This window comes from Cygnus olor, chromosome 5, assembly GCF_009769625.2.
Source record: "Cygnus olor isolate bCygOlo1 chromosome 5, bCygOlo1.pri.v2, whole genome shotgun sequence".
Taxonomy (NCBI): domain Eukaryota; kingdom Metazoa; phylum Chordata; class Aves; order Anseriformes; family Anatidae; genus Cygnus; species Cygnus olor.
In genome coordinates this window covers 48837355-48859588 of record NC_049173.1, presented here as the reverse complement: position 1 = coordinate 48859588, position 22234 = coordinate 48837355, and the positions used below count along the sequence as shown (strand labels likewise).

Sequence of the window (22234 nt, the reverse complement as noted above, 5' to 3'; positions counted from 1 at the left end):
CACTTTATTGCTTCAGCCCTATATTGATTTTTATAATTCGGCTACATGCAGGTTCTGTTTGATAGCAGGGTTTTAAAAATTTTGTAAGTGTAACGATAACTGAACTTGCAGTCGACATTGTCAAATGTACTGACACCAGAAGGTCACTACTTATTTCAATGTATATCTAAGACAACGAGAGGTTAAAAGGCCCTTGAAACTTCCTTTACTGTGATCAAGAAACATGGGTTTCATCCCACCTAAACCTATCAGCCTGCAACACGATAGCTCTCCTGCCTGAGACAATTCTCTGTGCTTCTATTATCAACGGAAAAAGATGAGCAACTGCAGGTGGCAGCCCCTGCTATGTGGCTCAGATGGTTCTTAGATGAACAAACCCCATCCGTGATGGTCAGATGATGCTTTTTGCTGGCTCAGAAACAGAAGTTAAATAGCCCAGACTGCTGCAGCAGGTTTACGGACTTCCACAAGTTTATGGACAACCATAAAAGGTTATGGAGTGTTTAATGAAATTAATAGTCCAACATATTCATGTGACAAAGTTCCCAGAAGCTGCAAAGTTGTGTCGTTTCTATTACCTACAGAGATTTGCTCTTGCTGTACTTACTTTCATGGTTTCGGAAGGGTAAATGTTACAGAAAAAAACTCCTAATCTTGTCACAACTTACCACATTTTTCAGGGAAGAGTTTACAGTTGGGAGCAACTTCTTTGTCCCAGTTTTCCTAGCCCTTACTCAGCTGAAGCTCCTTAAGGTCATCATCGTGGGTTTTTTTTTTTATTTATTTTTATTTATTTTTTTTTTTTTAGAAATCTAAAAACCTAGAAACAGAAAACATATAATGATAGATGAAACTTTGGTAGGACTTAACTCAAGAAGGCAAAATTTTAGGCATTGTAGTTAAAAAAAAGGCGGGGGGAGTTATATATATTTGTGTGTGTGTGTGTGCTTTCATGTTGTCTCCATCAGTATTTATAAAATACTTGGAGGATCCTAAATTTCTCTTGCATCTCAAACATGACAAAGAAACACAGAGTTGAATCTGATCATGTTTCAAGGCTTTTCATTTGAAATTTGATAAAGGTACTATGTATTAATTACATGTCAGTAAGAGTAAAGCTACAGATGATGCTCCTCATATAGAGCAACTGTCAGCTATTGCCACTGACGTAAGTAATTTTCATTTGCACTTTTTGTACATTGGTTTTTGGATACAATATTGAATTTTGAATTGCAGCATAAAAGCAGTTCTCGCTTTTTTTTTTTTTTTTTTCATTTTTCCTTCCTCTAGCTGTTTGTAAGTTTTTAATTGTAAAAGATGCAGTAGATAGAGTTTTTCATCTTAGCACTGCTGTCCTATTTTCCCATGATATCCCCTGGGGATCTAAGATGAGTTTAAATCAGTCCATTTTTTCTCGACTGACAGAACGAATGTTCAGATGCTTTACAATTTAAAGAGAAAAATGTAGGGATGGGTAGATCAGTTTAGAAGAGGTAGAAAATTCCCATCCAAATCAAATAGTCTTCTTTTTATTTGCCTGTTTGCTTCTCTGTTGTTTTTGTTTGCTTTTAATTTCCTCTAATGATGTTACATTCTGAGAGCTGGGCATCCCCAGCTTCCTTCATAGCATCTAAAAGACGAGACCTCCACACGTATCATCGAGGACTTGCAACCAGCAGAGAGAATTGTGCGTGAACTTTGCCAGTGACTGCACCTACGTGCGCAAGACCTTTTGCATGAAAATTATTTTCATGGCACACAGTTTAATGTTCATTAATATTAATGAGGTTACATGGTTGCTCTGTGTGTATTAAAGAATTTTCTCCTTTTCAAGGACATTACTTGTTTAAAAAGAGCCGTTTGAGAGTTATCATGGTATAAAGTTTTATGACTGTGCAAAGCAGTTCAGAAAGTCCAAAAGTGAGCTGCTAAAGCTGTTTGTGCATATTTTCTGTATTTATGTATATTTTCTGTTCTATTTACTTTGAAATGTCTTAACATAGGAAAAAATATAGTGTCATCACTGTTGAAGAAGTTTGGTGTGGCATTGTGCCTAAAGGTGGACCCCTTCAAGTGCTCCAACATCCACACCCTTGGCTGGAGCATCTTGATGTCTGCCCTGAGTGGCATCACTGATCAACAGCCGGTGTCGTCCCGGTTGGGTGATAAAAGTGTTCCGAGGTTCAGCCTCTGTAGAGGAACGACGTACAGAGCACCGGTCCCAACTTGCATCCATGTGGTTCTCGTGCCTCCGGGTCAGCTCAGGCGCTCTGCAGGAATCCTGGGCAGAAGCGAGGGGGTCCAGCCCGTGCCGTGACACGCGGTGCGGACCACCCGAGGGCTGTGGCTGCCCCTGGCTGCAGGTGGGTGACGGCTGGGAGCTGCCCAGGTAGGGCAGAGGCCGGGATGCAGGCGGAGGCCGGGGTGCAGGAGCCTCCCTCCGCTACTCGAGGCGGAGGAGCGGCTGCGGCGCAGCGGGACCGACGGGGCAGCGAGCCGGGAACCCCAGAAGCGATTCACCCGGCGAGGACCCGGGGGTGCGTGTGGGTGTGAGGGGGGCCGGGCGGCGAGGCGGGCGCTGCCAGCCCGCGGGGGGGCGGCTCCCGGCCCGGCCCCCCCCCCACGCCCAGCTCGGCCGGCGGCGGCGGCGGCAGCGAGGCGTGAGGGGAGCGCGGCCGGGCCCCGCCGCCCCCTCGCAACTTTCGGCCCCGCTCCCGGCCGCAGGTAGGCACGGCCCCGGGGGGGGGGGTGGTGGACGAGGGACGGGGGACGGGCGGACTTCCCCGCCGGCACCGGCTGCGCCCGCTTGCACGGAGGCAGGTGGCAGTGGGGGCACCCCCACCGCACTTCGGGAGCGGCGGAGTAGCCCCGTGCTGAGTTTTGGGGTTGAATTTCTGCCCGCGGGACGGGGGATGCTCGGCAGCTGCTGCCGGGGAGGCTCCGGGGCGGTGGGGGAGCCCTGGTGCGGGATGCTCGGGGCGCGGTGCAGGGGAGAGGAGGGCAGGAGGGCAGAGGGGAGCAGGTGAGCAGCGGGTGGCAAACCCGCGGTCGCAGCAGAGCTGCCCTTGTCGCTCCGCTTGCCCGGTTCCGTCAGGGAGGAGGACCTGGAGCACGGGGAGCAGGGGAGCAAAAGCAGCGGGGAGCCCCCGCAGCCTTGGGTGGGCTACAGGAGAGCTCGCCCCTAGCACCCATGTCACAGGCCTCGCTCCTTGCAGCGGGAGAAGGCACAAAACCTCCCCACTGGTAACTCAGCGCACCCTTGGACATGTTCTTCTCCTGGAAGTTTTTACTTCCTTCCCTTTGTGGCTCTTCCTCCTCTTCTTCGCTGCGCTCTTGGCTCTGTTTAACTCCTCTCAGAATAACCTGCCTTGTTCGAGGGAGCTCTGGCAGGAAAAAAAAAAAAGCCCTCATAAACAAACGCTATCTTTGTTTAAAGCTATTTGTGGATCAAGGTTGTGACTTAGCTGTGAAATCGCATGGCTCTTATATTGAAAACACAATAGCATGTTAAAATTATCAAAGTCAGGAGGCAAAGAGGCTAAAATGCAATTCAGCAGTGTGAGACTTGAATGCAGCTTTTACAGTACCTCATCTCACTTGTGAATAAATATATAATTAGGCATACAGCTTATATCTCTGGCTCTTATTTGAAGAGATGCTTCGGATTATCGTTGATAATACTCTTAATCTCCACTGCTTCTTTCTGAGGTCTATAGCTGTGTCTTTAGGTGTTTTACTGAAGGTCTGATGTTTGTTTTGCTCTTCTATCAGTATGGAGTGTTATTTTAAAGCCTGTTGTCTGTTGGTGAGTGGATCAGGTTTCCCGTGGATCTGTCTGAATTAGACTTGTGATTGCTTAATTGACCATGATAAGGAAGAACAAGAATCAATAAGCAAAGTCATCCTTCTACCTTCACATTCCTCCTACAGCGTGTCTTGTATCACCCAGCACAGCGTGGCCTTAACCTGCTTGTCATCGGGGAACAAATGCGGAGCAGCACACAGCTCTGCTGCACCCAGGGAGCTGCTAGACAAAGCAGTATCACCGCTGCCTGGTCTGCCAGGGGTGTGCTCCTCGGGCGCAGCGATGCCCCAGCTCTCCTGTGTGGGAAACTGGAAGCTCTTCCACATCCACCAGCTCAGATGTAGTAGGAAGTGGCAAGAAAATGGGTTAAAGTATGGACCAACCCTTTGTGGGCAGCTGTTCTGTTTAAAAGTTGCAGCTACAACTGGTGAACCGGAGTGCCCACTGTTAAATTCGTGGCTCTACTGCTGGATACCACACTGAGAGTCATCACACTTTGGGAAGGAAGCTAGCAGGTCCTCAGCCTCTGAAAGGCAGTGAGTTTTGAACAGGCATCTACATGCTTTTCATAGCTCCGAGGAGCTGAAGTCCCAGCTCCCCCCTGGATATCATAGGGCATTAACTTTGCCCATATCTTCTGTATTAAAAATCCAAGAACTCCAGTTAGGCCAAATATGTTAATCCCCCAGAAACCAAATAAAAGCACAAACCACAGGGGAATGGAGGTGTTGTTGGGGCTCAGTTCCTTGCAGGAGGAGGTTAGCTGGATCCCATTTAGGAAAAGCAATCCCAGTGCTGTAGGAGGAGGCAAAATGGCCTCAAAGGGTCTTGCTGAACAGGGTCAACACTTTTCCCAATCCCAAATTTGATGGTCCATATGATCTTACATATGTTAATATAAGCACCACCCAGGCATTTGCAATAATTTTCTGCAGCACCTCCAAACTACAGTGCAGCTTTGGTATTTCTTTGCTAGCCACAAATGGACTGATGGTTTAGAAGAATTAAGTTGAAAAAGTAGCAGCTGACTTTAGGTAGCCAAGCTTGAAGACTGGCCAAAAGCAGTGCTTTGCTTTTCCATCTGTTTTGCTGTAAACTAGAACTAAAAGCCCATGAAGATGCAGCTGAGAGCCACGGGCATCTGACAAATCCTTTGCATTGATTCTGACTAGCTCTTTTGATAGTCCTTGTCTTATCCAACAGCACTCATGCTTTCCCTTGCTTTAGGGCCAGAAAACATAATCTTTAATTTCTTCAGGTTGATTCTTTCACCCCCTCCGCCCCCACCGTCCCCTTTTCCATCTCAACTTTCCTTTTTCCTGTGCTTGTGCATTTAAGTCTCTCAGATGAGGTTGTTTGAACTTTCTGTTTTCCTTCAGCTTAGAAATTCCTCAGATGCCATGACCTCAAGGTTACATCTTAGCTCCCCCACTCAGAAATAGCCCCCCCCCCCTCCAGCCCTTTGGTTTTTCCTCTTCATCTCTTGCTTCCTCCTCAGCTGTGCCATGTGTGGTGCAAGGCAGCCAGACCACGGTCCCCAGTCCCTGGCTCTTTTTTGCTGAGGTCTCCTTGTGGCTGGCTGCCACAGCACTTCCCAAGGAGTTTGCTTCTTAGAAATACTCCTCCTCTTCCTCGCAGCATGTTTCTGGGGTGGGTGGTCCTGTGGCTTCAGCCCATGAGGGTGTGCCTTGGGTTGGGTGTGTGTATGTTGGGTGTCTGGGACAGGGACATGGTGCTCCTTCAACAGATCAGTGAAGGGCTGTCCAAAGAACAGAGAGTGAATTATGCAAGAGACTCCAATGGCTCGATCAAGTTTCTTTCTTAAGTTTCATTGGCAGACTTCAATTTCATTGCTTCGGAGGTCAGACTATTGTGTTAGGGAGTCTGATGAGCATTCGCCATGTAACAGGACTGCGAGTTTCTAGAGGAGCCCCACAGAGCCCCAGCATGACGTAGGTGTTCCCATCAAACTATTTTTCCATTAATTAAGAAAGTAGGCACCCTAGATAGTGTGAACTCTTTGATAAGGACATTAGAGGCAAATTACTTATCTTCAGCATTTTAATACTTTTTGGGAGGGCTTTGTTTATTTCTTGCATGTTAGTCATTCATGTCTCTTGCCTACCTGAAAAGTCTTTGCTAAAACCTACAGGAGCATCATCGCTCTATTTTCTAACTTCTCAATCTTGTCCTAATCAAGAATGTAAATACATGCATAATGATTTGCATGTCATTAACTTCAGAAAAACTGTCATGGTAAAAATCAATTTTGTTTTTGAATCTAATTTTCTTGCGTGTCTGAGAAATAGCACCTGGAATTCACAAACCAAAAAGTCTGAAAATAAAAACTACTTTCAACATTCTGCTTTTTGCTTCCTACAATTTTCAGTTCAGTCAGAGAAGAAAAATAATTTACAAGTATGGTTATGGTGTTTTTTTTTTTTTTCTAACCAGTTTCTCTCTTAAGTCTTCATACTTCAATAAGATGCTTTATTGCTTTGAGAATGAGTACAGCAGAGAAAAAAAATATTTTAAAATGAGCAATCTTAGCATGGTATATACTTATGCTCAGCTTGCCAGCACTGATTTCATTGTGACCATTTGTGAACACAGCATCTGACACATTCCAGAAATTTCAGAGGAAGATGCTGTATCTGTGGAAAGGAACTTTCAGATTTTGAGGAGTTCAGTGGAAATGAATATCGTTGGAGGTGGATAGCAGTGGAGTTGGCCCCGGACTTCAGTTTCCACAGTGCAGAGCTGTGTGCATGAACTGTATGATCAGGCTGGTAGTCACTGCATGGAACAATCAGTAGAGAAGGATCCAACACAGGCACTTTGCCAGCAGGTTGCATGAGTGTTTTTGCTTGATATCACAGATGCTGAGAATAAACATTTCTTGGGCTTTTCCTTGGTTTTGGGGATGATAGTGACTGAAATCTAGAGGAGCTGAGTACATGTTTTTGACCCAATCATGCTATCTTTAAGAATAAGCAGATGTGATTTAATTCATGTTAAAAACCTAGGATGTGAAATGAGCCTTTGATACGCATCATTTGCACAGAATTCAGGTCTTGTTTTAATAGGCTGTCTTCAAGCCAGTGAGTCTGTAAGCCAGCACAAGGTTACTTTGGATCAGATGCCATAGCATATAAGGGCCATCCCTATCTGAAAGCACTCACAGTCTTTGAAAACAGGGTTATCATTAGGACTGCAAATTCTGTATGCCATTGGCGTGCTTTATACTGTTAGTTAGAAATGCACATACTAGACCCCTTCGAAGCAAACAGAAACTGATGCTGTTGGTGATGATCCAATATAGCAGCTTTAAAGTGCCTTTTTCTTTTAGGAAGAAAAACAGTGTACAGTGTTTGTTTTGCTACTAGTTTAAAAGACCTACTTTTAAACTGATGAGATAAAACATAATTGTGGATCGGATTTAAGTTCAAATACTATTTGACAAATCATTTTGATCTTCTTTGCCATGACACATTTAGCATATGGCTTTATCTGATGTCTGAGATATAGTAGTTGTATTTCATGCTTGGCATTGTTTCAAACAAATTTCTGTATTAGAAGTAGACAGCTTATGATATTTCACTTAAAAACAAAAACAAACAAAAAACCACAACTCTTTGTTTGGATATCAGAAGGAAACCATCTTGGTTATTATGTCTTTTTGGTGTAAAGAAGTACATGAGAGCAGTGTGCTCATATTCACTCTTCAGCGTTTGTTCTTATACATAGGGGCTGTTGTAGCATATGGGAAGATGTGCATTGTGCTCAGCAGGGTGAGCGTGCTGCTGGGCTCTCTATAGATATGCATGACTGAGCAATAGGATGCTTAATGAGGGCGTGATGAATGAAGCAAAGAGTGTTGTGCCAACACCTTCTTATAGGCCCCATAAACAATCACTGGCCTGTTTTGCTTGCTAGTAGAGATACGGCCATAATATTCAGGACCTATGGCATTGTTCTAATGAAACTGTTACTGCATTTTCATGTAAACAATTGTCACGTATCATTGATTTTGAGTGTTTCATTCCTATGTTTGGATTCTGAATGTCCATGATTTAGGTTTTGGTAAAACTTATACTTAGCCATGCACATAAGTTCGCCATTCCAATTTCAAATTCACGGTGTATGCATGTTTTTTGTTAATTACATTTTACTGATAAAATATCAGTGGAGCGAGTACTTCACAAAATTTGAGTTTTCTAATGAGGATGCTGTCGTTATGGAAATAGAGTTTTGGGACTAAAGTCCTTTTGATTACAAACAGGTTATTTACTCTGAGTACATTTTGAAAGTGAACCTCAGAAAACAGTTAAATTGTATTTTATTGTTCAACATTGAGACTGTGAAGCTATGACACAGGCCATACCAGCAGTGTAAGCTTTAAATTTAATGTTTAATCACCAGAGTATAACAGAGAATATGTTCAACAGTCCTTATTCTGATTACAGATACTCTTACTTTAACTTGTGTTAACACTGCAATATAAATATTTGATATCATCCAACCATTCCACCATCATGACTTTTATCTAGGGACTTGAGAAGAGGCTGTGGATCTTGAATAGCTCGTGACTTCTGCAGAGCATCCTTCTGCATTGCTAAGTCTCAGCTTGGGAGATCTGTTTCTGGGTCATGTGCAGCAGCAGCCAGCCACTGGTGGGTTGGCCCGGCTGAAATAGAGCTCAGCTGGAGTATGGAGAGGAAACTCTCTAGGTGAGGAGAAGAAGCAAAGGTGACATATTGAAGAAGGAGAGAAGAAGAGAAAAATGATGGAGAATGAAGCCCTTCGCAGGCCTAATCCTTTGGCTTCCCTCTTTGCTGGTCAAGTTGATGCTCAGTTTCTTCATTAGCTATAAAAGTCCCAGTCAGTCTGAAGGCTGAAAGTCTGTGATGTTCACTTAGGTGTAAAAGACAGTGTTACTTGCCCCTTCTTGGGAAACATCCCAAGAGCCTCCTTTAAGAATTTTTGTAGTAAGAGATCTGGACCAATTTTCTTGGTAGCTCAAGGTATCACCAATGAGTGCATTATATGCTAGCTCCAAACTAATTTTAATTAAAAAAATGGACTATAACTAAACTAGGTGCATAATTAAATAACTTGATGTAAGAATTTACTGGGTACAAAAAGGTTTTGTCATATCAAAAGTGTGTTTGGGTTCCAATACCCTATTTTAAAAGGAGGGCTGATGGCAGAAACTGAGATGTGCAGTCACTGTTAGTGATATATGTTGACATTCCTCATGCATATTTTGAAAGTAGCTTTTCCAGTGAAGGGGAGTAATGCAAGTAGAGTACATCACAGTTGGGTTAACACTAGCGGTGTGGTTAAAATTGGTGTATGCTAATGTTTTCCCCTTTTCACACTATTTTCAAATGTTTTTCTGACCACTGTAACATATGGGGATTTTTTTTTTTCTTTTCACTTAATCTAAAAGAGTGCACAGAGTTCCTCCAGTGTGTTGCTGTCCTTACAAAGTTATGGACCTGCAGGGTTCCAACCTGAGTCCGCCCTGCTGCTACCCAGCCTGCCTGGTGCTGCTCGCCTCCTCTACCTAAGCTTTTGGGGAGGGACTGTCAAAGGACCTGACCTGATGGCAAATGGAGTGTAACAAAACTTGTGCCACTTGCCAACCTCCAGGTTATCCCCAGGAAGTGTACTCGTAGCTTTGATACTAGCAGTAAGAGTAAATTTTGAACTGGCAGGTGACTGACTTTCCAGCAGCTCTTTTAGACAACCTGATTTTGAATTAGGTTCCCCTTAGAGCATGCAATCGCTGTAGCAAGCTCAGTAATTTGGCCCATTAATTTAGTCTAGGCTGTATACCTCTGTAACCATTATTACTGAAAATAGACTTTTAAGTACGTTATAAATGATTGTAGCTGTATGAAACATTGTCTTTCTTATTTGTCTATCCAATTAGACAATATATTCACAGGACATGACTTTGGTGTGGTGTATTGTTATTAGTTTTGTTATTATACATCACTTTAATCAGATAGCAGAATGATCCTATCATCAGTGCAGTGGACTGTACGCTTTCTGTCTTCTCCAGGAAATATTAAGATAGGATTTCCAGAACCATGTTATAGCCTGAAAAACATTAGCAAGATGACGATACCCTTTCTTGCTAGTGATAGTCATGTATCCAATCCATGTATTTCTTACATGTTGTCTTTTCCTAGGGGAAAAAAAAAAGAAATGTGACTTCTGATCAATTAATTTTTTTAAAGTTTATCCTTGGTTTTGTTTGATATATTTTACAGTGAGAAAGTCCGTGTCTTAACTTCCAGTGGCTGGGATTGCTGTGGAAGCCACTAGCAGCTTTCATACAAAAGTTGATGTGTACCCAAAGGGGGTACTCATTCTTCAGCTCAGCAATTGCCCCTCTCCTATTGTGTACTGGTATTCTGTTTGTGTTAGATCTGAAAAAGCTGAAAACTTGTTCTGAACAACAATGAAATGTTTTTTGGTGGACAGAGCTTGTCTACCTGTCTGCTGCAGGCCACTGAGGTTTACCAGCATGTGGTTCATACTGGGGTTAACACGATGTGCCAGCATCGCGCTCCTGAGAGGAGGCAACTAGACAAGGCCCCTCAAGTGGAGAGACCTATCTATGGATAGGAGAAACCTATCAGGTTTAAGTGCCTTAGCAGTGAGTGAATGGCCGTTCTGGAAGGCCCTTCTTTCCTCATGGCTCAACCATCTTCTGTCAGGGCAAGCTGCTCTCTTTTGTCTTCTCTCTAAAATGTGTCTAAAACCTGCTGGGGAAGTCAGCATCCCACAGAAATTTCACACAGAAACTTCACACTCCTTTCTCTCTTCTAGACCCATTGTGGCCACGCGGATTTGTCTGCCCACCACTGCTGTACTGAGGCCCATTGGAACAGAGTAGCAGCCTACAGGCTCGTGCCGCCATTTTTGGTGTGAGGTAAGGCTGTGTGGGAGGGAGAGGCTGCTTTCACCGCCCACAGGAGGAGGGATCTCAAGGCCAGGACTGAATGCCTGTGTTGGCCTTTCATTCCACAGAAGGGTTGTGGTGCATGTGGGAACTGCTTTTCTCTGTTTTATTTTCTCTGGCCGTGAGTCTGAGGTGCCTCGGTGTTTGTCCTCTGATGTCTGTAGTCAAGTGGTTATCTGTGCTTCACAAATACAGTGAGCACCACCTGCAAAACTGAACTCAATGTACAATTTTTCACCTGATGAAAATGCATTACAGAAGAAAAACATGCTTATTTTTATTGCTCCTGCTGCATGAACCAGAAAATTGTGCTTCACCTTTTAGTCAGCATAGCATTTACCTGTTAGCAAAGATTACCCCTAAACAAATATTTGGAAATGTTATAATGGAAGAACTTGGCTTTTAACAAATTCTGGTTTTCACTCTGGTCTTTGCCCTTCTATGTTTGGGTTTGAAAAGCGAAGTTTTTGTATCACTATGAGTGCTGCTTAGCTTGTCAGTCATCTGTGAGATGAATGTACAGGATGAAGCAATGTGAAATTTTTAGATGAGAAACATTTGAGGAACAAAAGTGTTTATTTTGTATATTTTGAGATCCTCAGCCAGTGTCAGCAGCTCAGCTGAAGCCAGTTATTTATACCACCTCAGAACTGACTTCAAAATCGCAAACAGTAATGCAAAGAGCAGGCACAGTGAAGCAGCTTTTAAATGCCACATAGAAGAAAGTATATACCAAGGTTTCTAAAAGATCGATACTACAGAAAACAGCCGGAGGTAGTATTTTGCTTTTTTATGCTTCTGCTTTCTCCTGTTCCACCTCCTATGGTATCCCAATAGTCCTGTATCCCTCAGTTTTCTCTTGAGAAGTGATACCTCACACACAGCTGTGTGGTGGGAATGCGATGGCGGGTATCCCACAGAGTCGGATCATTGGTTTATCAAAGTTTCTTTGGTTTCCAGTGGATTATGTTTCTAAACCTAAATGCCTGTATTACAGAAGTTACCTTGTGTCTCATGACTTCTCTGCCTTCCCTTCTACTGAGGACATGATCTTATTTTTTAATGAGTTCCAGAGATAAAAACCTTCTGTATGTTTCAAAGGCAGAGAAGAGAAAGAGTAGCCTTTTTTAAAGTTCAAATGAAAATGTAAACATTTAATTGAAATTCTCTCTGTTGTGGTAATCTACTGATTTGGTACGCCTTTATCTTCTGTGAACAAAACTGGACTGAAACTTTGAGGATTATTATGAAACTTACCTCATGTGAGACTTCACATTGACAAAGACGGTGTAAAACTCCATGACATTAAACTCACCAAACTACATTTTTATTCATTTTTTGCAAACCTTCTTACCTGTCAAAGCAGATGGGATGAGAATACAATGCTAGTTATGCTGAACCTAGCAGTTTAACAATGTTCCCTGCTCTTTGTAATACATTTTCAGCAGAAGATACATACTGATGTTTTTGTACAGTTTGTTCATACTTACTAATTTTATTCAGAGTAACAGAATATTGCATACTATAGAACGGTGTGTAGTAGCATGTTCATTATATACATGTTTATTCATACCTGATATTCTGTAATTTTAAACCTAAACTGAAAACAGTATTATCCTGAGGTCCTCACAAATCCATGTTTCCTTCTTGGTTATTTGGAAGCATAAAGTGGTCCCATGAAGTATAGGCTATTTAATGTCTTTCCACAATTTATGTTGCTTATTGGTATAACCATTAATCCAAGTCTTGCTCCACAATGTTGTTGTGAAATATTTTATTCTTATTTTTTCCCTCATGTCCAATCTAGCCCACTGTACTTGCAGCATTTTCATTTCACTACAGCTGAGTTGTTTATGAAATTACTGATTGGTATTTTGATTTATATCCAGTTCTGTCAAATCTTGCTTTGAAAACTTTTAAATCTTTATTATTATTATTACTTTTTTATTTCTCCTGCTTGGTAGTTTTTGGTTATCAGCTTGGAAAGTTTGGATTTTTTTTTTTTTTTGGTAAACAGTTTATCATATTGTAATCTCTCGGTAAATAACTGTTATTAATAAATAATATTTTAGAAAGGCTGTAGAGTGAACGTATCCCATATGCAAAATTGTAAATATGTTATCTCTGAAAGGCTCTAGTTCAATTGGTGACCAAAAGAGCAAGCAAGATTTTCTAGAGCCTTGTGTGTTTAGAAACTCAGTCCTGTAGCCACAAAAGTGAGTTGTAGTGGACCTGTGTATGTAGGGGTTATTTGGTTAATGCTTATTTTTTGTTTCAGACTTTTAAGAGTGATTGTAAAGTCTGTGCCACTGGACACTTGTAAGAACAAGTAAGAGATGTCTGTCAGCAAACACGTAGGTCTACTCTGTCTTGCTTTGGGGCAGAGAATGTCCTATGTACCTTCTTGATGATGACCTTTTGGCCCTAATTTACCTGGTGTTCTGATCTGCCTGAGGTGGTCAGCTCGAATCTTGTTGGAAAATAGTTTATGAAGCTGAGAATGTGTAACCAAATATTTATTTTTCCTGAAGAATTGTTTTCACTGAATGTTACGTACTAGTTTTTTGTACTGATGATAATCAGTTAATTGTTTCTCTAAAATTTCTTCATTAAATCATCCATGTGTGGGGAAGACCAAAATAATTCGTTAATGTACAGAACTTTGCTCCAAAAACATGTAGCCTCTGGTGTTGGGGTGTGCCCAATATTGGCTACAATGCCAGGGAGAGCTGGTAGTCTGAAACAGGGGTGTGTAAATTCCTGCTTTAATTTCTGAATATGGATCATTTAATTCATGGACTGTCTGACAATGGGGACATGCCTTTAACTCAGTCTTTCTTAAGAAGGACAGAATATGGCAAATTCCTGACGCTGAATTATAATGCTTAAAGAAGCCTCACTGTACTGTTAAAGAAATATTCTAGATGCAGTAATCAGCTGTTCAGTCTGATGAAGGCCAATAGAAGGTCTGCTTTCCCTGGCTGGAGCTGTTCACAGGCAGATGCAGACACTGTTGGTACTGTCACTTCTGGCGATACAGAAACTCATTGGAATTCTAGAACTTACCTTTCTCCAGACTTCTCTTCTGTTGCAAAGGTCATTGTGGTATCTTAGGTCATGATGGAACATGTTGCCCCAAGGTTCAGTCAGTGAGGTCTCCTCTAAGTAATGTAATTAAGGTGTTTTTTTCTTTGTAAGGTGTTTTGGTTTAGTTGCTATGAAGAAAAGAGAGTGCAGTGGTCTTAAAAAAAAAAAAAAAAAAAAAAAAAAAGTACAGTGTTTTAGTGGCCTAAAAACAATTGTTTCTAATCTCTTGAAAAAGTTTAAAATAAACATGTTTCAAAACCAGTGAAGATAAAACTCTGTGTGGGCTGTTGATGGCTACATAGATTGGGAACCTTTTCCCTTTTGTTTATTATTGCATTCCATGCCACGGTAATGACAATAATCCTAAAATCACGCATCAGTAATGCACAAGATTTGTCTGTAGTTCATTTAAACTCAAGATCAGAGAACAAAAGAAGAGCTTCTGCTGACTTTTAGTTCTACCAAAGTAAATGTTATTTTTGTTCTACTGACACATTCCTGAAAAGAAGTTACAAACAAAATTAGGTTGGTTCATTATAGGACTTGAGAAAAAGTATTATGGCAAAAGAAATGCAGAAGTTAGATTTTACTCTCAATCTTATCCGGTCCCTTCACATCCACTTTGTCCCTTGCCAGGAAAAATTCTTTAACCTCTCTGTGTTTTATTTCTTATTTACTTGGTTGCATTCCAGAGTTGCTGTGGAGATTGCTGTTGTAAATGTCATTGGTGGCGGTGTGATAAGGGAAGTGTAACTTACCAAAGGCTTCAGTAAAAGGTTTCTCCCCCTCTCAACAGAAATTTAACATGCAGTTGAAAGTAGAGGCTGTAAAACCTTCAATCTGGGCAAGTATGGGAAAGAGGAAGGCAGGGCAGCTGTCACTGAGCTGGGCGGCGTGCATGGAAAGAGCAAGGCGGGTGTACCTGCAAGACCATCCTGGAGCTAGGGGAGCCAAATAGAAGTGAAGTCAAACATTATTATCCTGTGACCTTTCTGAGCTTCTTCTGAGCCAAGTTGTGCAGGAAGAAAGGGAGTATGTATCTATACTACACTTAAATTGGACCTGGGTATAGGGATTGTGATCAGCAGTGGCTGTCCTATGATAAGCAGCAATTCAAGTCTGTCATAAATATATCCATCATTTTAGCACTAAAGAGAGGTGATCAGTCTCCTAATGGAGGCCTATAGAGAGAGGGGATTAGGTTATGTAGGTTTGAAATGATGGGGATAATAATATACTTGGGATTTGAGAGAAGTATAGGCAAAACCACAAAAGTCACATCTTTGCATGTATCTGTATCATAAAACTCCATCATATGTGTGCAGCTGTTTGGTCCATCAACAGCAGAAGGCCTTGCAGGGGTGTTGTTAACATTGTTTAAAGCAGGTAGCTCTGAATTCTTGACGTTATAGCCTGCCTGCTCACCAGCTGTCACACCAGCAGCTCAGGTGCTCCTACACTGGATATGCTGTGGGGGGAAAAGAAAGGGGCAGGGAAGGGAAGCTATTGTAAAGTATTGTGAGTCTGTAAAGCTTGTGAATCTGGGCTCTAACTGATACACTTGTGAGCAGGTAGTGCATTACTGTATCTTGCACAAATGGTGGCTCATGTATAACCAGTTGCTGTTTGTAGCTGACTCAAAGAAGTTCCTTACTGGTAGTTTTTAGTATGCTTTTTCCATATACTTTCTTTACTATCCATGGATATATTTTTATACTGTAGTATACACGTATATTTTTTGGATAATGGAGTTCCAAAACTGGTGCCACAGGCAGGTGTGGGAGTAGACAGTACCATCAAGTTCAAAATGGGATTAGATAAATTCATGGACTACAGTTCCACGTGCAGATGCTAATTGGACTGGACAGGGATATGCCCTCTAACATCCCTCCTACCATTTTGGGTTCTCATGGACTCAGAGGGGGAAGATGACAGATGGTAACCAGGTTTACTCGAGTTTCCTCTTGTCATTGTCAGAGGCAGGATACTGGGCTAAATAATTGTTGTGCTGACCACAGGCTCATTTTTTTTTTTTTTACTTTTTCTCTAAATATTGATCTCATTAGAGAGGACAAAGAATGAATGTCCTAGAGAGGTTATTTCTCTTGCTTGGGTTTATTAAGCAAGACTTGCTGGATCAGATGTAATATACATCTTAGAGGCAAGATAAGTTACCAACTGAGCATGCATTCAAAGGGACTTTGGGGTCATTGAGACACTCTGGCCTATTCTGCCCCATCTCTGTTGTGTATATATACGTATATATATGTGTATGTGCATATTTATGTTTGCTATATATAATATTAGTAGTTGCATTACTTGTCATTGCAAAAGAATCCATCCTGACTTCTATGTATTTTCTTCTAGTTTTTCAGATGATAGTTAATGAAATGCTTCTCATTTTTTTATTGTTGTACATGGCTAGTCACCTGTAGCATCAGATTTTACTCTTGTTCATTAGCAGGGCAGCTAATTAGTTAAGACAGAATGGAAAAGGCAAGCCTCAGTCCTACGGCAACTTGTATGCATTCACTAAGGGTTTGTCATCAAGAATCTTTTCACTAATAAAACAATGATCGTTTGATCATTGTGATCGTTGTAAATTGCAGATAGCAGGAGGTATACATTAAAAATGGCTATTAAACAGCCACTTGCAAAGCACTTTCCAAGAAAATGAACATCATAAAAAAATAACTGAACTTCTGCTAAAACTCGTTAAAACGTGTGACTTGTTTGAGGCCTGGTAGATAATTCATTTAGCAATACGCTGAATGCCAGTGTTATTTTCTAGTAGCTGCAGTTATCTTGGGGGTGACCGGTAGATTGAAAAATTTTGTAGTGTCAGGTTTATAGCTTGTGACTACTGAGAAAAAGCTTTAAGGGTAGCTGAAATGCCAAGGGTGTATGCGAAACTTCTAATAAAGGTAAGAGCTGGCCCTTCTTGGAAAGGTGTAAAAAAGATTTCCACTAATGCTGTCTAACTGTAGGACTGGGTTAAACTAAAAGTGCTGGATCCACCTCAGCTTTGCAGTCCTCTGCTCAGCATGGCAAGGAAATCTGGTCAACTCTGGCAACAAGAGTACTGCCAGCATGATGTTTATTGTAAGACAACTGGGGAGAACAAAATCTGAAATTTTCTTTTATCTATGAAATAACAGGTCAACGTACAGATGAGTAGCAAATTTTCAAAGCATCTACTTAGGAGCTGTAAAAGAAAACCTTAATAGGGAAATAGTTTCCCCATTAGTTACTGAATTATTGGGGAAACTCAGTAACCTGTTAATTGAAAACATTACAATTCAGATGGGACTTTTACTGTTTTAAAGCTATTCAAAATATTGTTTGCAAATTGAATGATAGGTAATAAGCATAATTATCCAGTTTACTAATTATGATGTTAATATGTCATTAACATCTGATTTTCATAGCACTTAGTGATGATACTTAATTCAGGTTGCTTACTATTGTGTTTACATTTATTGGTACCAATGAGGCACACAAGATCCTCGTGATTTTTAAATCTGAAGATTTTTCTGAAAAATATTGCTATACTCGCAGCCCTTATTGTTTTTCTCCACCATATCTTTTACTTGCTTTTCTGTTTCCTACTAATAATTAATGAAGTAATTAAAATTTCCAACCCCGTAATATCCATGCAAGTGTCCTATGAAATTTATGTTCAGAGAGTGTTCTCTCTACTCCTTTTTAGGGCCATATTAATTTCTTCCACTTTGTCTATGGTGGGTATTATTATTTAAATCTTTCAAAATACTGATGTGACTCATTGGAGTTGAGGTACTGTGTAGCTAACATCTGTGCCCATCGCACTGCTGGAGTGGTGGTGGGAGTTGGACAGAGAGACACAGAGAAGACTTGCAGCACAAGGTATGGCCAAACTGGACCGGGGAAGGTGGGACTGTTAATATGGTACCAAAATAGACCTTGGAGCAGATTGCCTTGGATAGTTAGTCTCATGATTTTGCCATAATGCCCATTTTACCTCTCCCAGTTGAAGCCGTATCCCATAATCTTACTGAGGCAGTGATGTGGTATCTTCAGAAGGATTCTGAGGGGTTTGTGCTCCAGGATTGGGTTCATGGAACCTGTGCTGAATGTGGGTGACCAACAGCATCCTGTGGCAGAGTTCGTCAGCTTCATGCTGTGTTGTGGCATGGACCACTTTGCTGTCTGTTTTGGGTTTGCAAGATTCATTTGCTGTTTCTGACTCCTTTTATTAGGGGAGGTAGTACTCTTTCTGATTTCTCCAGGCACTCATAATGGTATACCCTTCTCAGTAAACTTTCCCTGGGCTTGAAAAGTTGTAATTTCTTGTTGTTGTTATGTGCATGCCAGCTGGTCAGTTATTCCTGCATCTTTTTTTAGTTCCACCCTAACCCTTTCAGGACTGGGAGGAAGCACAAGGAGATGGGAAGAAATGACAGAATCTGCATTTCGTGGATTGATAATGTGGTTTACTACCTTTTATTTTGTTATATATTTATTTCCTAATATTCTGGTTATTCTTGTGAATGTGGCATGTAAAGCTGACATTTGCAAAGTGCTGTCTTTCTTGAATGGTAGTAATTAGCTCAATTTTCATTTTTGTATGCGTAGAACTGTTTTTGACCATGTCATTTTATATTTATCAACTTCATATTTGTTCTGCCATTTTCTTACCCGGTCATTACTTTCCCCTGCTGCTCCCTGCAGCCAGATTCTGTCCTCCCTTCAGACTTCTCCTAGATCTTGTTGAACATTAACATGGAAACACTCTGAAAGTGAGGCAAGTTTTACTACTGCATATAGCTCCGTGGACAGTGATTCCTTGCCTGTAGGAAGTACGACCCAGGGCTGTCCCTTGAAGGAATTGCTCTCCTGGGACTTCCCCAGGCTGGTTCAGAGAGCTCAGGCTGCTCAGATCTTATTCTCTGGATTATTGTCGGCAGTGGCTTTTACAGTGATTTTGTGCTTCCTGCTTTTTTTTTTTTTATTTTCTCCATGAAGCCTGCAAAGCAAACACAGTCATCTAGAGATTAAAGAGTTGCTTAATGGAAGCCATATACATTTTTCAGCAAATGAGCCTTTTTGTATTTCACGCGCACAAATGCGCTCTTCACAGTGCCAAATACTTTTTTTTTTCTTTCTTTTTAAGTCTGTGGTGTGCCTTGGAGGTGTAGCTTAGGTCAGGGTGACACTGTGCAATGTTAGCTTTGCTTAATTCCCGACAGACATACACCTTGTATTTTCATTGGGGGAGAAGGGGACGTCTGGTTCTGTTTAAGATTGCATTTTAACGAGAATACTCTGTTTCTCAGGGTAAAGATCATTTAAACAGAGCTTACAGCCATGTGCATATGAATATTTGCATTCACTTAACAGGCTACATGGCCATATACTAATTTGGGGCATATCAGCATTTATTTTTTCTGCATGGAAGGTCAGTTCTCCGTATAGCAATCTACATATTTGTAGAGCTGATTTAGTGATCTGTAGTAGCCAAGTACCTTTTTATAGGTGTATATGACCTTTTCTATACCTGATTTGTTTTTGATATATTTTCATAGTATTATATTATTTCATTGTATTTATGAAGATAAACAAATTTGTGGATAACAACACTGGTCACATGAACAATAAATGGGCAAATCTGCCTATCTGCATATGGGCAGATGAAAGCAGGGAAGGGAACAAGCTGTGAATAGAAGAAGCATATGACAAAATGCTGCCTGACCCATATTTGAAAATTAGGGGAAACTGTAAGTGCTTTCTTTAATTGTATTTATGATTTCTATTAAAAAAAAAATCCCCCATGAAAATAATAGCTGATGTTCTGTGCAGTGCATCCTTAATGGAATGGCCCAACAAATAAACCAATTGATGCCTGGTGTAACCTTGTTTACTGTAATATGTTATATGAGCAAGGAATGTATACCCATGGCTCAGATACTTTGTTGGTCCACGTAGTTCCAGTAATGTGCTAAATACCTGTACGGGGATTCAGAGCAGTGACAACACTTTTCACTATTCCGCAGAACTGATGGTAGCAGACCTTAAATGCAGTACTTTGATCATGGTTGGGCCAAGGCGTTGCAAAAACCAATAAGTCTAATCTTACTGAATACTCTTCAATGTACATAGAGCTAATCCCACTTAGGCAGTTCAAAACGTTCACTTGAATGTTATCTGCTATGGTTACCTGCTATACCTACTTACTTTCTTTTGTCTTGTTCATTGTAAACCACGTTCATCTCGTTACAAGGTTTGTGTTAAGAAAACATAGGTATTGCTATGTATTTCTATTTCCTTTAAATACTGCTAGTATGATATAAACTTGTTTATTTCTTCTTAGAATGGAAAATGTTTTTCTTAACCAAATTTTTAACCCTACCCACCAAATACAAACCATCCTGTCTGCTCTTGCACCAGCCTAAATTCACTGCCAGTAAACTGAACGGGCATGGGGATGGGTTATTGGGCTCACTCACCCCTCTGGAGCTGCCGGCAAGCTGCATAATGGACCTCTGGGCAGCCCAGCTCTCCTTGCACCACACTTGGCCACAGCTCTGGTTTCTCCTCTTGTCATTACTCCCCATTCCATCTCGCTTTACTTACCATGTAGCTCAGCCAGGAAAGTTAATAAAATCCTGTCTTTTGCAAACATTCCTGTCTTTAAAAGAAGGATGAAGGAACAAAGGCTAGAGGTGTCCACAGTGGTTTGTGATTTGTAACTGGGGGAAATCTCTCCTTCCTGTTGTCACAACGGTAACAAATGTTTCCACAACAGAGTGATGGTTCTTTAGACGGTACATGTAAATAAAAAGGAACCACCCGGACTACTGAAAGCATGGCAGATACGGTGCTCTCCTAACTTGAGTACATAAAAGCTGTTTCTTTCTTTTAGATAATCATAGTCAGTTGATTTCATTCACTTCTTGAACAAATTGTTTCTTCTTGGTCAACAGTTAACAATCAATAGGCTTTCCTTTGAGTTTAGACTCAAAGTCCAGTTACACATACAGGTAGCAATTGGGTGCAAGTGCTTGTGTGAATCTAAGTTTCGAAGTGTTTCCATCTCATAGAACAAAAGTTGAAATTTGGCAATTTTGACTTTATTGACACATCAGATGAATTACATGAAAAGTTACATCCAAGGTGAGCATCTTCTGGCTTTTTGAAATGCTTTTATTATTTATTGTTTATTGTGGATTTTGCAGTACTTGGGAAATGAAATAATTATGAGCCATGAACTGGGGATTATGTTTTTTTTCTTTCGTCCTTGATTGCTTATGATTTGCAGTAATACTTATTACTTTAATTATATTGGCATTTTATGTTTAGATAAGCATAGGAAGGAGGTATTTTTTTCTGTGACTGAACTTTTTTTTTTTTTTTTAACCTCCTACAAATAGGTAGCAAAAATGCAGCATTCAGTTCTGATCGTTCTTTTATTATCATAATCTAAGAATTTAAGCTGCCTGAAATAAGTTATTCTTTATATGGCATGGCTTTCCTAGTAACCTGAGTCTCCTTACACTTATGTTTAGGGTTGGAAAAAATCATTTTAGAAGTCTGGAACATAGGCATTGAATAGTTTACACAGAAGCTGTTAGCAAGGCCTCCAGATTTTTATGGGATGGAGAAGGTCTGTTGGCAGCATACTTTTTATTCGTGACTTTAATGTTCAGCTAGAATATTGCATATATTGCAGTTGTTTTAGTGGCTATGGACTGTCACTTAACAAAATGCCAGAGAAAAAAATTGCTTCCAGTGGTCTTTTCCTGAGTTCTCCTTAGCTGATGACATACTCACAGCTGTCAATAGTAATTGTTACGGGTTCAACCTCACTCTGCTTCAGGTGGTTGTCAGTCCACCTGTGTGTATGTGACACAACTGCTATTTGAGTATCTTGCAAACTTTTCTGATCCTGACTCCTCTGTGTTTTCCCTAGAGAGACCTTTTTAATGAAGGTTATATTGTGCTAAATAATATATTAGAGAAGCCAGCAGCCATGAGTGGTATGCTCTGAATTCGTGGCTGTCCCACTTTACGAGGCAAAGAGGAGGAGGGAAATCTAGCAAGCAGCTGCCCTAAGGGTTCCTGCTGTAGTTCCTGTACTTGGGAAACCTCTGGTGTCAAGCAGCACAATGACAGGTCAGATTAGAAGTGCAGTGTGACTGTTTGGGCAGCAGTACTGCCCAGAAGTGTTTTGTGTTTGAGTAGGATTTTTGCCTGGTATGGTGCTTGTCCTATTTAAAGACCCTGACTATGTTTTCTGCTTAAAAGTGGGGAGTGTTGTTATGGCAGACCTGAATTCTGCTAAATCACATTCAGCTTATTTTGAGATAGTGAAGTTTGAAACTTCTCAG

At 41.0% G+C, this 22234-nt stretch overlaps 1 protein-coding gene across 3 annotated transcripts in view; it reads left to right on the top strand.

Annotated features, from left to right (window-relative positions):
- Positions 1-2038: 2038 nt before the first annotated feature.
- Positions 2039-22234, top strand: part of SHANK2 (SH3 and multiple ankyrin repeat domains 2) — a 350898-nt gene continuing 330702 nt past the window's right edge. The window contains exons 1-2 of one of the 3 annotated variants that reach the window (XM_040558301.1): positions 2039-2363; positions 10649-10751. The gene's annotated coding sequence lies outside the window, so the exon portion shown is untranslated. Of the gene's footprint in view, positions 2364-2669; positions 2725-10648; positions 10752-22234 lie in introns of those variants that run through there. The other 2 variants (XM_040558303.1, XM_040558302.1) reach the window with 2 other exon arrangements.